The 14,929-nt window shown below is 43.8% G+C and overlaps 1 long non-coding RNA gene across 1 annotated transcript; it reads left to right on the plus strand.

Annotated features, from left to right (window-relative positions):
• The first annotated feature begins 264 nt into the window (after positions 1–264).
• Positions 265–5,186, plus strand: LOC142600778 (uncharacterized). Its single transcript, XR_012834337.1, has 3 exons — positions 265–688; positions 3,994–4,285; positions 4,887–5,186. It is a non-coding gene; the product is annotated as an uncharacterized LOC142600778 (long non-coding RNA).
• Positions 5,187–14,929: the final 9,743 nt, after the last annotated feature.

Raw genomic sequence — 14,929 nt, forward strand, 5'->3', positions numbered from 1 at the left:
TAGGTCATAAAGGTGAGGCATGGGAGAAGGTGGCAGTACAGCCCTCGTCAGAGACTGGAAACACCTTCTTCAGTGAAGGTATTCCTGCCAGTGTGACTTAAGAAACCTGAACAAAGCTGAATTCCAAGGCCAGGCTGTCTCTTGGATAGCCGTGAGTCCCAAGACACACATTGCTTAGCCAAACTTTCATCTCATTCCTGGCCAGACACTTTCTTAGACTTATCAACACCTCACTGCACCAGGAGACAGAACATATGAGTGATGGGTGTTGTTTCTTGCAACCAGCAGGTTGTCGCCTGGGGATTTTTCGGAGGCAGAACTCAAATGTTATTTGGTAAATGCAGGCAGAGCAGCTACCAATTGGCAGAAGATGCGTGGAAATGACTGTCAATACAAAGTGATGAACAAGTATGAAGAGTGCTCAGGAGACTTTGGGAGGAGCAAGGAACTTACACCTGAGCCTGTGGAGAGAGCAAATGAGCAATTCCAGCATGGTGGAGCATGAGCCAGGCACCAGTGGAGATATGGACTGTTTTCGTCCAGGTTCTTCTGACCCAGGATCAAACTGCTGCTGCCCAGGGACCATTCTTTCAAGGCATTGCCTTTGGGTATCACCCCCCTCTGAGTGAAACAAGTCACTCTGCAATCAAGACAGTGTTTCTATAGCACTGACAGAAATTCAAAGCAGGTACTGTAAGTCAACAAAATGCTAATTCCCAAAAGGTTAATTAAACTGAGCGGGACTCATAGATGAAATGCAACAGCTGACTGCTGCAATTAACTGTGCCGTTGTGGTTAGCATTAGGTGGCACTCCAGTGTGTGGGAGCTCCTCAAATGAGTTATTTTGGCACTTACTCCCTTGGGGGGGGTGTCCTCTATATATATCTGTCACTCTGTTCTTGCCAGCCTTCAGGAGATGGAAATTAGTGACACTCAATTTAGGCCACTGGTTGAAAAAAATGCATTCCTTCTCTGCAACCCCTCTGAACAGAAACTCGTAAACACTGAGTTATAAAGTATGAGGGTCTATTTAAAGTCAGTTTTCTAAAGTAAAAGTAATATGTAAATACTGTGTATTACTGTGTGGCCTTCATCATTCCTTTCAGGTAAAGCTGGAGAGAGAAGACTTAAGAACAGCTTTGTGGGCTTGTGAAGGCTGGGCAATACCGTTAGCCAAAGCAGGCCTTTGCAGCCAGTGGCAGGGAACACAGAAGAGGGGCCCTTCTTTCCTTCTAATATATTGACGTTTACCACCAATGTGGGCGTTACAGGAAACAGGGAGCCCTGAACCTTTCCTGCTGCATCCTGCCAAGACAAATGTCCCTCCGTGGGCTCTTCCGGGGTGTCTGGCAGGAAAGGAGAGGGAGCCAGGAGCCAGTGGGTCCTGGTTCAGACGCTCTGCTGCTAACAGGGCCCTGAGTCCGGCCACAGTGTCTCTCGCAGGGCACTGGCCAGTGCCTTGCTGCTTCTGCGACCATGGAGAAATGCCCTGAATCCCCCTCTGCTTGTCAAATTTGGGGCATTTCTGTGGATGCCCATGGCAGAAGAAGGCAGGTCGTAGGGAGCGTGAAGGCTCATACCCAAAACCTGTGTCCTTGCATGGTGGAGGAGCCCTCCCTGCCTGCCCTGCTCCCTTCCATCACCAAATGGTGAGCCGAGCCACCGAGCTCCAGGTTGCTCGGCTGTGGGCAGCGTTTGGCCCTGGCAGGTGGAGGAGTTTTGCTCATGGTCCTGGGGAGGGGAACAGCGTGTGCACACATGTGCAGCTTACCAAGCTGACCCACTGAGCTGGTGAGACAGATGGAGCCCACAAAGTTCACCTGCCCACTCTCTGTTGTTGTCTTCCACGGGGAAGAACCAGAGCACATAACTTCCCCAGGTCCACGCCAGCTCCTGCGGGCAGCTCTGAGCTCCCTATGGGGGGCTGTTGCCTCCAGATGAATAGCTATTGTTGTTGAACCCAGGAGGTACCTGCCACATAATAACATCCAAGAAACTCTTCCAATTACTGCCTTTTTATAGAAATATGAGGAACAATTACATAACAGCTGCATGCAATTACTACATCAGGTGATGTGACCTTTTCAAAACCGAGAAGTAATATAATTTTACAGGTAGAACAGAAGAAAAAGTTTTGCTTTTTCTCTTTGAATATAAAAAATAAAACCTCTGAGTTCAAACCAAAATCCATTCTTTGTTTTTGTAGGATTTTCTTTTAAAACTCAGGTAATGGTTGTTCTTTCGATTACATGTCACACTAGTTTCTAGCCATCCGGAGACAATAGAGTAAAAGTAAGTCATAAAACAAATAAGTAATCCTATGAACAAAAGTATGAAGCCTGTACTATGACCTTGTATCTTGAGGTAAAGCCCTCTTTTCTCTAGGATGAGCTGAGTCTACCTTGCAGCCAGGAACATCCACTGGAATTCTTTGTCACCTTTTCCCCCTCTTTTTTTTCTAATATAACTAGTGGAAACTTCCTCTCTGAAACCACAGCCTCCCAAGTGCAATTAACATTGACCAGTGGCTTCAGAAGTTATCGATAGGTACCCGGACAGCACTATGACATTCAGATTGCTTCCTCAGGCTAATGTGCAGCATAGTTTTCAAGGGGAGGTTGTAAGAAAGGCTGTGACAAAAGGCAGTGGATAAATATGTAAATGAACAATATATAATGCATGTCTTGAAATCAAGGGCTGAGAAGAAAATTTTTTTCCCTTCCTACTTCATCACCAAACAAACTTTTGTATGGTCTGGGGGTTTCTTTCTCCATTAGGGCTTTTCCCTTTGCAAAAGATTTATCCATGATTCTGATATATTTGTTTGTGCTCTCTCCCTTTCTGGCCTTCATTCCCTTGAGGTCTGACAGGGCTGGTGTACTACCAGGTTGTCCTGGGCTGATCTCATCAGGTGGGGAAGGGATGGTTAACATGGGGACAGGGAGATGCCTTGCTGGAGGATGGGAGAAGAATGAGAATGGAGCTTTACTTTATACCCACAAAAGACCATAACACTACTCTGACTGCTCTGACTTTGAACTGAACCAAAGGAGAGCCATTTCCATGCCTTTCCAGCCCAACAGCCCAGGAAGAGCACCACAGGATCTGAAGTGCTCAACTCTTGGTGCTTTTTATATAACCTGCATGTATGGCTGCAATGAGCAGTTATCATTTAAGTGACTAAATGATAACAGTGAGCAGTGATCATTTAAATCTAATTCCCACAATCATTACAATGTTCAAGACCCATGCCTTGCCCCTGAACCTGGTCTATGCCATTCAGAGCAGTGTGGAGACAGACTGGACCGCTCCAGGTACCTGTGCACCTCTTTCCTCGGACCACAAAAAGACGTCAGGCTGCAGAACAAGTCACCATTACAGCACACCAGCCTCTCCTGCTAATCTCTCTCCATTCAGCATAGCCAGGCAAGAATGCGAATGTAGATGCAGACTTCGAGGGAAGGTGGCCTGAGAAAGCAGATCCAGGCTGTCCTGCTTGTAAATTAACTCTTTACATCCTGGTGCTTTCAGCAGTTTGTTTTGCTTATCCCAAAGGTCATGAGATCCCAACAAACAGCCTTCATGCGGTGTTATCAGTACCTTGTTTTCTCCATTTAATGTGCTTTCTGGTATCACAGTTCCTTTGGATTATATTCTTCTTTGGAGAAATCTTGTTCTGAAATAAATCCGGAATTATGCATATTTACTTAGGGAAAGGTGGGCATGGGCAGGTATAGGATGGCATATAGATGCCATCAAGCTTACTAAAAACGGCACTGTTCCATGTATTTTCCTTATTAGACTAGTAGCTCTAAGTTCCTGAATGGCCTCACAAAGACCTGTAAATGTCCACTCCAGCCAATTTGTATCCATGTGTCTTCCAAAGGACGTGATCTGATGTATCTTATTAGCCAAACATATTAAACTCATTTTTTGAAAGCTTAATAAGTTAATAAATAATGCATTCTCTTTTTTTTTTTTTTTTTTGGTAGATCTATCTGTTAACAGTCTACATAGCTCAAATGGCATATGGATGTCCAGAACTACAAAACATTCAGAAGTCTTATTCCTCTGCTTTTTGATAATCCCTTTTCCTCCTGCTGAGACCATTTCAATCCTTGTGATTGCTTTTATGTGGCCCCATTCTCTTGCATGAAAGCAGATACCACAAACAATATTTGAGGAGGCTGAAGGACCAGTGATGTGAAAATTGCTTCAGTGCTAATTCTTCTTTCTAAATATAGGCACTTTTTTTTCCTGAATACAAGGACAAGACAGCAGAAGGTGAATGGTACTGATGCTTACTTTTACTCCTTCACAGCAGCTTCTGCAATATATACTTGGGACTGCTGGGAGTAGACAGGTTTTTTATACCATGAAGCTTCATGTATAGGCATTTTACCTATAAGCCATTCCATCTCTCGTGATGCTGAGGAAAGATACATATATGTTTGTGTGTGTACATATACAGGAAAATGAAGAGAGAGAGAGAGAGTGACACATATATACATGTACTACAAAATACGGTCTTCTTTAAAAGCACATGGATTTAATGCTCTTGAATTGACACCTGCCTATTCAGAAAAAAGCTTTGTTCTGGGCAAGAGGCATGATGCTTATTATCCTTCCGTCATGTGCTAATCCTATCTCTAGCCCCAGGTGGAGTCTTTCTACAGTTATCCTTACAGTCAAGTGGCATTATAGGCTGGACTTGCTGTTGTTGTATTTCAACATATAGCAATGATGTCATTGCTGTCATTTGTTATTATTTTTTGATTTATTGATTTATTTAATACAGTATCTGCTAATATGAAAACTTTGTTTCCAGTATCTGTTTCTGTCTGCTTGCTGAATGCCTCTGCTGATGCTGAGTTTTCCTTGCCAGGATGTAAGACGCATTTTGATAACATTTCCTTTGCATGCCATGGACCTGATGGATGGAGCAGTCTCTGCATTTTGATGTGGACAAGAAATAAATCCACCTGGGGGAAAAAAGAAACACAAATGAGAACTCATAATGTAACACTGCTGCCAAAATGCTAACGCCATTCCTCAGTATGCGTGGAGATGAATTACAAGTAAAATCAAAGCGTTATGTTGTCACTTTCCGTAGGCTTGTAGCAATCATTTTTGAAACGAACAGCATTTTAAAGGAAACTTGAACAATGGTTTACAAAACTTGACTGATGTTCTACCATTTTCCTTTAAGAACTTTTACAAAAACCTGTCTTGTCCGTAACATGACCACAGAAGACCACAACTTAGTAAAACTGAAGAGGAAGGTGTGTGGTGGTCCTTGTAAGTGCTAGGTAAGCATTGCATGTAACCCTCTCTTTAGGTTTCTCTGCCTCCCCTTGTCTCTTACCTTGGCTCACTGAGGTGGTTGGCATGCACATACCCTCAGACTGAAACTGTTGAATTGGCTAGCACAAAGTCCTATTAGGAGAAGCAAGAGTTCTTGTGGGATCCAAGAGAGTTGGAGAAGTCTTTTGGATTCATGGAGAAATCTTCACTGTATGGTAAATCCCATGGGCTAAAAAACTAGGACAAGTTAAGTCTCTGAGTTTTCACCTTGGAGTCAACATGTTCATGAAAAATGTTGGCTTAACATTAAGGTAGCAGATGGATTTCATGAGATGGGAGAAAATAGTACCTGGGTCTTGGGGAGAAGTTCTGAGGAGGGAGTGAGGGGAAAATGTCACTGGCTAATATCTAAATTAGTATCTCCTTGACCACTGGATCCTGATTTCCTACATCTTATAACTGATTTCCTATAACTGTCCTACAACCTTCTCCTTTTCCCGAAGGAAATTTTGCAGGCCAAGAAGTAGTGCATTTTTTCCAACTATATCAGCTGATTTCATAAAAGGAGCCCACTTTACCTATTTCCATGACCATTTTCTATTTTTTTTCATGCAATTTGTAGAAAGTTAACATTAAGACTTCTGAACAGCTATCAAATCTGTTGGAAACTGAGATGCACACCACTGAAAGTTATCAAGGGGGACAGACTAAACACAAACACAGCACAACTTTCTTTGGAAGCCAAATTAAAAAGCATTTAAATCTGAGATAGAAGGTCTCAGAGCTTTCTGCCCCAACAGATTTAGCATTACAGAAAAAGAGAGCGGTTCCAGCTAAAACACTCCAAAAATGCTTATATAATCTGCTGGCTTTTAGTGCATGTCATCTTGGCTCCCTCAAGCGGCTGGTCCCAGCGAGTGGACAGCTTTCCTCGTGTTTCAAAGCACAAGTGGTTTTCTCTTAGCACAAGTGTTAGAGGTCTCTGTTTCAGGGATCACAGCTTCAGACCTTGCTAAGGTACAGAGTGCATTTGTGTGCAGCCGTGGGTTGCTAGAAATTGGTAATTGGTGAATAAGCTCCATATAGTTCTGACGTCTCATCATGCAAAAAAAGAGTGAAGGGACTGAGACAGTCTATAATTTTTTTCACGTCCTTTTTCTTTTTCTTGTCATCCTCTAGAGGACTGCCTTGCCATTAGTACTTTTCTCTAAATTCAGAGACAGATCCTAATGGTTTTGTTGCTGATTGTGGTAGCCTTCATTAGCTGTACTAGCTGAGGTCTGCTCTAAAAAAGGCTGGCTCAGGACCCGTGGGACCACATCCTGGCTGTAACATCCTGAAGTTCAGCAAAAAACAAGTACAAAATCCTGTATTTGGGAAAGCCATGGGGCTGGGGCCAACTGTAAGGAGCAGCTCTGCAGTAGAGGAGCCGCTGAATGTGCTGCAATATTGCATCCTTGCAATATTTAAGATCAATGGGCATAGGCTGCAGCAAGGAGAATTTCAACTGGACAGAGGAAGAAGAACAAAATCACGATGGGAGACATCAAGTGCTGGAGCCTCCATCCTTTCAGATTTTTCAATTCTGAGCTGGACAAGGCCCTGACTTGGGGATTATCCCTGCTGTCAGTTGAGGTCAGACCAGATGATCCCAAGCTTATTTCCGACCTCTGTTATTCTACAATCCATGAAACACTTGCAGGGTTTGAATTTGTCCATTGTCTGCCGCAGGAGAGCTTCGAAACTGCTTGCATGCACTGGTGCAGACCCCAACACCCAGCCAGCCCACAGCCAAGCTCAACCTTGCTCTTGACTTCCCTTCTGTCACAGGAAACGTGAGCACTCAAGGCAAATTCACAAGGACATGTGCCTAGGTTTTTTGTAAGAAGTTGCAGTGCAAGAAGGTGGAGACAGGTCACCTCTGCCCTCATAAGCAGGCAGGTTCTTTGAGTTCCCTGGTACGAACACTTGTGGTGAGACAGATCTCTGAATGTATCTCCTTTCAAAAGGAAAGCTTTTGTAGTTACCTTTAATTTATTAGGTCTTTCCTCAAAGAGAGGCCTCATCCTACAGCCCCTTGTCAGCCACAATTTATCTTCTCTAAGTTTTTCATGTCCTTACAGGTAGAGGTTTTCTGGTTTTCTTCAAGGACATGTAAAGATTGCTATTTAAAGCTCACCGGTGCAATATGTGTTGTTTTAGTCTCATGAAGTAAGAATGCAACTTTGCCTGTTCAGTTTGGAGATCAGATGGATGGTAATAGGAATGGGAACGTAAAGCAAGGGGAAAACTAATAGAAATGCTGAACCTGAACCTAAATTGCACTTTCCATATCATAGAGTAAGATCTCCTGTTTACTAATTAGTCATACTTTTAAGCTAAAAAGCCACTGTCACAGATTATCCCTGCTTCTGCAATGTCAAAACAAGCTCCTGGACTTCGACACACAGATTTACATGTGCACAACTTCCTGAGACCTCTTTAAGTGAAAGCTTCCTGCTTCAATTATGCATCAGAAAACACAGAAGATTCTGCAACAGGTGCTGAACAAACTTGCGAATTTTGTCTTTCTTCACCTTTTTTTTTTTTTTTTCTGGATGTAAGAACTGGGTATGGACTAGAAATACGCGATGTGCTTCTTTAATCAGTGTGGGGGTTTTCCTGCTTTGGTTCAAATTCTAGTCCAAATCAGGGGAGAACTTTTAAAGCAAATCTCCTGATCGTCTTCAATTCCTGCGCATTGGGTTGCATCATGCCATGATCACAGAGTGCAGAAACTGGAGTTTTTTCAGATGAAACTAAACTGGAAGACATGGGACGTCCCTAATGAGTTCCAACCTCTAACGGCCATTGGCAGGACCAGACTGGAGCTCTTCCAATGTAAAGTATCCTTACGGATAGTGCCAGCTTTGGTCCTTGGTACCAGTTTCATCACTCCATGGATCTCCTCCTATTGCACAACATATTACTTGTTAATGTAGACACAGCCTTTCCTCCACTGATTTTCTGCCTTTGGCTCCTTGTGTACAGCAGAGACTTCATAACAAGCTGGGTAACAGTTCTCTTATTCAAAGAGTAAAGGTGAAAGATTTTTGTATAATCTTTTACATCTCTACTCTCAGGATACACATATATTGATAGACCAGCAGGCTTAGAAATGGATTGAAGATATTCAGGTCCTGCACTTTTGAAAAATTAAAAGTCAGGACTTGTCAATGATGAGACCAGGGTATTTTCAGGCATAACTTTAGGCTCTTCTTGTGCTGAGACAGCTAATAAAATTGACTTGATTTTTTTTTTGTTTTCCAAGGGCTGAGGCACATACAGTACCATTGACTGTGAGGACTTACAATGTGCTTTCTGAGAACCTGCAGGACCATTGACATCTGCTGAATTTTTAATGCTCAGCAATTTGAAAAATATATAATTTTGCCCCAAACAGCTGGCTGTGGGCTTTGGGCTTTGGTCTTTTGCTTTAGACTTTGAAGAGGAAAAACATCGGTTAGCACACCCTTATTAATATTCCCTTGGTCACTGTGTGCAGTGCATCAAAACAGAATAAAGCATGTGAGGGCTGGGACTGAGGTCTGAGAAAGGCAAAGGCAGGTGGAAAGAGGGACACTTTCTTCCTAAGCCTTGGACACCCACATCACTGTTTCAGTAGTGTGATTTTCATGGATTTACTTGTGCTTATCTGCTTGGCTTATCTGGTTTAAGAAGCTATTTCACTAGTAGAAATTGAAGGATTCTCCGAACACTTATTTCTGTTTCTCTGTAGGGACATATGATACACGATGCAGAAAACCACCTATATGTTGTGGTTTTTTTTTGTTTTGGTTTTTTTTTTTCCATAAACTCACATTTCAAAGCAGTGGTGACCAGGGGAAGTAGAGTCTAGAGAAAGGGATGTGTATTGCCACTGAGAACCCCAAATATGCTGAGTTATCCTTGGGCAGGGTTGGCAGGGTGGGTCCATCAGCATCGCTCAGTGTGGCCCCACTGCGACGAGGTGCAGCCTGGCTCTGGTGTCCAGCAGATGTGTGCACTGGAGAGTGACGGTCCCCATGAACGACAGTGCCCCATGGGCCTGCGAGTGCTGCAGTGCATTTCCTCCAGGCTTTTCTGTTGCAGAGGTTAACCAGCCAGCTGCCCAATCCAGCCAACACTTCAGTAACCTTTGCTAAGTAATCAGTGAAAAAAGCATGTTTCTGCTCTTCCACGTGTGAGGGAATTTCTGCGGACACATATTACTGACTCCCTGGAAAGACCAAAGACAGACTTTAATGTTCCCAGCAGCCTTGACTTGCCTAGGTAAGGGTTTAAAATGCTTTCTTGAGAAATCAGGAAATCACTATAGATAGTCTCTCAAAACACTTTCCTGGCTGATGCGCCTTCCCAGAAAGGCAGCCTGCGAGGGAGAGCCTGAGAGTATAGCACTGAGCATTGTCATGCAGGAACAGTGATAAAGCTGAACTACATTTATAATGCATCCCAATATTACTCTCGTGTTTGTCATGAGATTAGATTCCTGCCGAGCCATTTCTCACCCCCATTTGCATCTTTGTGGTGAGAACAAAGCTAAGACAAATGATGGTTCCCAGTGGTGGGCAGGGGACAATATCAGTCCCCTCTCTGCCAAATAATTCTTACCAGGTTTTGTGTGAGAATAGGAGTGTGTGTATATCTTTGATTTGTTTTAAATGCCATCGCAGTCATTTATTTCTGAATGACTTCTTTCTTTATTATGTGCTCCCTATTCCAACATGAAAAGAGCTAATTTACCTCTTTCCTCCTGCTCATTCCTCCTTCCTGTCACTGTGACAAGAGGACTTATGGTTGTTCAATCATCTTGCTAACGTCACCAGGCAGCCCACACTCTGATCTGGTGGGTCAAGAGGAATTCATTACTCTTTTAAAGGAAGTGGTCAATATGTGGGCTAATAGAAGGTCACTCCAGAAATTATTCCAATGCATATAAACATGAATGCTAGTGATATCATCAAGTCCACACAAACCCGGTGTGCAGTGGTGGCTTTGGACAGTGAACCGAACACACACCAAGCAAGACTTACAAGATAAATGCCTCCATTTTTGACCCCTGGAGTCTCAATCATGGCTTATTCCTGAAACCATTTAACCACCATAGACTTGAATGGGTGCCTCAATACACATCTGCAGCATCTGTGACAGTTGTTGACATCAGAAAAAAACAGAGGAGGAGAGCAACAATCATGTGAAAATGTGCACATCATTGGGAAGGCACCCGGGATCCCACGGGAGAGAAGGGCTGGTGAGAGTCACCTTGAGGGCTTGGGAATTGTGCTGTCCTCACTGCAAGGCGGTCACGGGGGGTCCCCATAGGAATGGCAGATTGTGGTGGGTTTGTTTTTTTTTTTGGGGGGGGGGGGTTTCCCTCCATGAAAGTGGGTATCCTCTCTCCCCATCCCCTCCCCAAGAGACCGAGTGAAGGACAGGGACTGAGCAGAGAAGTCAAAATTGTGTCTGGCCCTCCTGAGAGCAGGGCTGGAGAGAAGAGCCCCCAAGGGCAGCCCATAATACAGAATTACTGAGAAATACCCATAGGCTGTATAAAAAGCTCCCGGAAGCTGAGTCAGTCTAAATTACACCCCTTTGCTCCACATTATAACCAAGAATATCAATATTTCAGCTGAAAAGAATGAAAAGCAGAAGGAAGACACTGGTGGATCTTTGCATTGTGCCAAAACATATTTTTCTTCCATCATAAAGGTATGCTTTCCTTTCCTGTGGAGTTTCAGATAGGAGCAGAGCCAGGTCTAGGCCTGACGTGTGTTAAGAGTCAAATCTCATTAAAATGCACACTGGGTACCGTTAAACAACATTGATGTTATCAAATATATATGTGGCACCTGGGATTTTAGGCAGAGTCCATCTCAGGAGCTTGTCCTGAAGCCATACGTATCAACTGGGACTGGAAGCCTGGGAGAAAAGCACACTGCCCTACTGCAAAATCAGCACTGTTGGCCATGCCTCGTGCCTTACAGTGCTGAAACATGAAGGCAGTGGGATGACCACCTTCTACAACCATTACTGACCCTCATTAAAGGCTGAACTACGAAACAACATGAGTACAACCCAGAGATGTTACCCTCAAGGAGTGAAAAAGGAGGAGGAAACGCCCTTCGTCAAAAGGTTGATGAGCATATTTTTAGGAAAAGGAGATCAAGGTTGAAATGCGCGTAAGAGCCACGTAAAGGCAGAACTAGCCAAGCTTCCATGTGGAGAAGAGGTGATAAATGCACTTTATTAAGTTGTTTCTAAAATTGGAGCAGATGAGATAAGCCTTGAAGGAGATACTCATTTAAGATTGATGTGGATTAAGTGCGGAGAGATAGCTGTTGAAAAGACTGCCATAAACCAGTTCTCCAAGTTGTCATTCACTAACACTCCCTGGTGTTTTCTAATAAAAATAATCTGTTAAAATCAGACTCTGGAGACAGCTTGTCTTTGGTTGCCAGTGCAATTTCTCATCATTGTTTCATGTAGTAAATGCTTTTGGAATAAGTCAGGGATTGTTTGAAGAAAAGACAACTTTGAGATGAATTTTTAAGTAGTTATTATTCATACTGGCAAAGCACTTCATACAGCTTTAAAACAGAAAAAAAATGGTTATGAAGGAACAGGGGAAAGTCTTTTTGTTTTAAAAAATTGCAAATAGCTAGTTAGAGCCACTTACATGGTGATGGATATTCCTTCCACATACAAGTTTGCAGCACCATACAGCTGTGGAGAGACATAACCTTGTGCTGGTGTGGGACTATGGACGTACTAGAGATAATGAAATGCTTGTAAGCCCACAGGATAAATGTGTAACTAGGACCTGCAACATACTGTGCAGACTTCATGCTGACACGCTGCTAAAATCCTTGCTGACACAATTGCTGTGAAGTCAGTTACCTAAGGCAACAAAGGCTACGTTGCACAGAAGAGAGTGGAGACCATGAGCAGCCTGGCTGGGGCTGACCGTCGACACAACAGCGTCCTGGGTCTGAGCGCAGGGAGACGAGGTTACGGGCCCTCTCTGCTGGAATTGGGGTCATGAGCTGCAGTCCTTGGACTGTACCCTGAACCCACAGCTCTCCTGCCGCCTCTCTTTAGTTTCCCAGGATTCAGGAAACTGCTTGGAGAGGAAAGACCAGACCCCTCCTCTCCCATTTCATCCTCTCCCCCATTTTTTTCACAATCCCTCCTCAGTAAAACAAGAGTGCACTGACATTTGGTTTTCAAAGTGGCGCTGAACTTCACAATCTTCACAAATCCACAGTGTCCATTTCTTTTCTGTGCCATAAACTCCTATTCATTATTTGACCGTTAAGTTTGAGAAACGGACGGCAGAGTCTGTCTCTTCATTAGTGGCGATGCAGTGCCAGGACAAGCTCCCAGCTTCCCTGGTGCAGCCAGGCCTGGGGGAGCAGTTAATTGTGATTTTTCTGAGATGACAACTTGAAATTCCAAGCTGGTTTCACTAGCGAGCCATGAAAGTCATCTTTAACTCTTCCAAATTAGTCATGAATTTGAAACTTTTAGTGTGAAAAAACCCCCGTCCTCCTGCGCTGCATAGCTTTGAGGTGATTGTCAGCAGGACTCAATTGCAGGAATATTTTCAACCGCAGAATTGTGCAACAACCATCTTTCATAAAAATAAAAAGAAATATTAATTTGTTGATAAGAGTCATATAAGCCATGTCTCAGCTACCTGGAAACAATTCTGCTGGTTTTCACTGAAAAAACCCCTTCTCATAACTTATTAAAATATTATAACCAATTCTAAATGAGGCTTTTAGGTGCTTTTATAAAGCACAGTATATTACCTTATTGCTATAGCAGAGGCCACTTTAAAGTAAAAAGCATTTATATGCATTTTGCTAAAAGGGACTTGTTCATTTGGACCCACCTTCAGCATTAGCAGGATGTACTAAGTAATGCAGCTCCACCTGCTCCTGCAGGACCTGGGAGGCACAAGGCTGCTTCAGCCTAACGAACACCCTAAAAGCCAAAAAAAGGGTAGGGGGCAGCCCAGACATCCCTTGGTTGGGGATTCCCCTTGGAGAGAAGGAGAGTCTGTGTGAGTTGGCCAGCAGGAGTTCACTTCTATAGTTTTCCAGGTGATTTGCAAGCTTATATCCCCATCATTAAGTGGCTCTCTATGGACAGATTATGGGCACCCAGGTGTGGACCATGCACTTCCAACAAGAGATGGCCATGTTTCCAACCAACAGCCTCTTCAGGACCCATTTTCCCAATAATGTCTTTGTACCAACTTGTCATGGACACATCTTTTGTATGGCCCACGTGATGTTTGCAAAGTGCTTTGCTGTGGTGTGTGGATGAAAAGGAGCTATATAAATGCAAATCTAATGTATTCATTTATTCTATACTGAAGGTTGTACTGAAGGCCAGGTAAATTACACCCACGGCATCTGCCTGTCAGCTCTTAATGTCACCCACTTCAGGAACAATACGTTTCCATGTAATTTGTTAAGCATGATTTTCTTTTGTTAGTCCTTGCAGATTATTTTTAATCAAATTACACTTCTCCAGGTGTTTTCCATCAGGCTAGACCCCTCTAGTTGCTGAATTCAAGGCGCCTGATTCATCACTACCTGCGTCATTTGCCTGACCTTGCCATGAGACTGCAGTGGCAGCATAACGAGGGAAGTCCGTCCCGTCTAGCACAGCGCTGGCTTCTCCCAGCTCACTGCTGAGATCCTCAGGAGCTGAATCCTGCCCTGAAACTTTAACAGCCTGCAACAAGAGCAAGTCCTTTATCACTCGCTCCAGCATTACCTGGAGTGGCTTCATTATTTCTTTTACTCCCCCTGAAAGTGTATGGCTGTCCTCGGCATTGCTCTCATTAGCCCTCTGTGAACACTGGGAAAAGAATGTATTTACATTTCCTGACATGCTTAGTATTCCTGTCATCGCTGTGTCCCTGAGACTGCCCTGGCCTTTGTAATGACCTTTTGCACCAGCTCTATTTCAAACACTTTTTCTTCTTTGCTGCTATCTCCTGTGCAATTTTGGCTTCATTTTTCCAGCTCTATTTTTATTATTATTTTCTTCTTTGCTCTTTTATGCTCTCCTATATAGATCCCTGGCTGTAGCGATGACCCAGTGGCCCTTTCAGACATCGCTTCCTGGCCTCAGAGCTCCCTGCCACAAGCATCGTTGCAGGCTGTAATGCTTCTGGGTACTGAGTACAGGGAAATTAAGATCAGCTACAAGTGAGGCTCAGCGCATGCAAGGAAGTTTTGCTTGTGAAACTTCGGAGAGCTCAGCTATTCCCGTGTTGCTGAGGTATACATGCAGCTGGCCTCATGCAGAGATGGTATGTCAAGAGAAAGACAAAGCTTACAACTGCCACATTGCTAGCACTGTTGTTTTGGCCTCAGGCTAAACCCAGCTGTGAGATCTAAAGCTGTGTGCACCTGTAGCCCAGATCAGTGTCCCTTTGGCTTCACACACCTCCACGTTTTTGTGTCCCAGGGCTCGCAATGCTGCGCACACTTCAGAGCCCCAAGGAGTCTGTGAGATGCAGGGAAATATTTTCGCTTAGGCAATCGTGAGATTGAATTTTCCCAGCTC

Source organism: Balearica regulorum, chromosome 2 (assembly GCF_011004875.1).
Source record: "Balearica regulorum gibbericeps isolate bBalReg1 chromosome 2, bBalReg1.pri, whole genome shotgun sequence".
NCBI classification, from domain to species: domain Eukaryota; kingdom Metazoa; phylum Chordata; class Aves; order Gruiformes; family Gruidae; genus Balearica; species Balearica regulorum.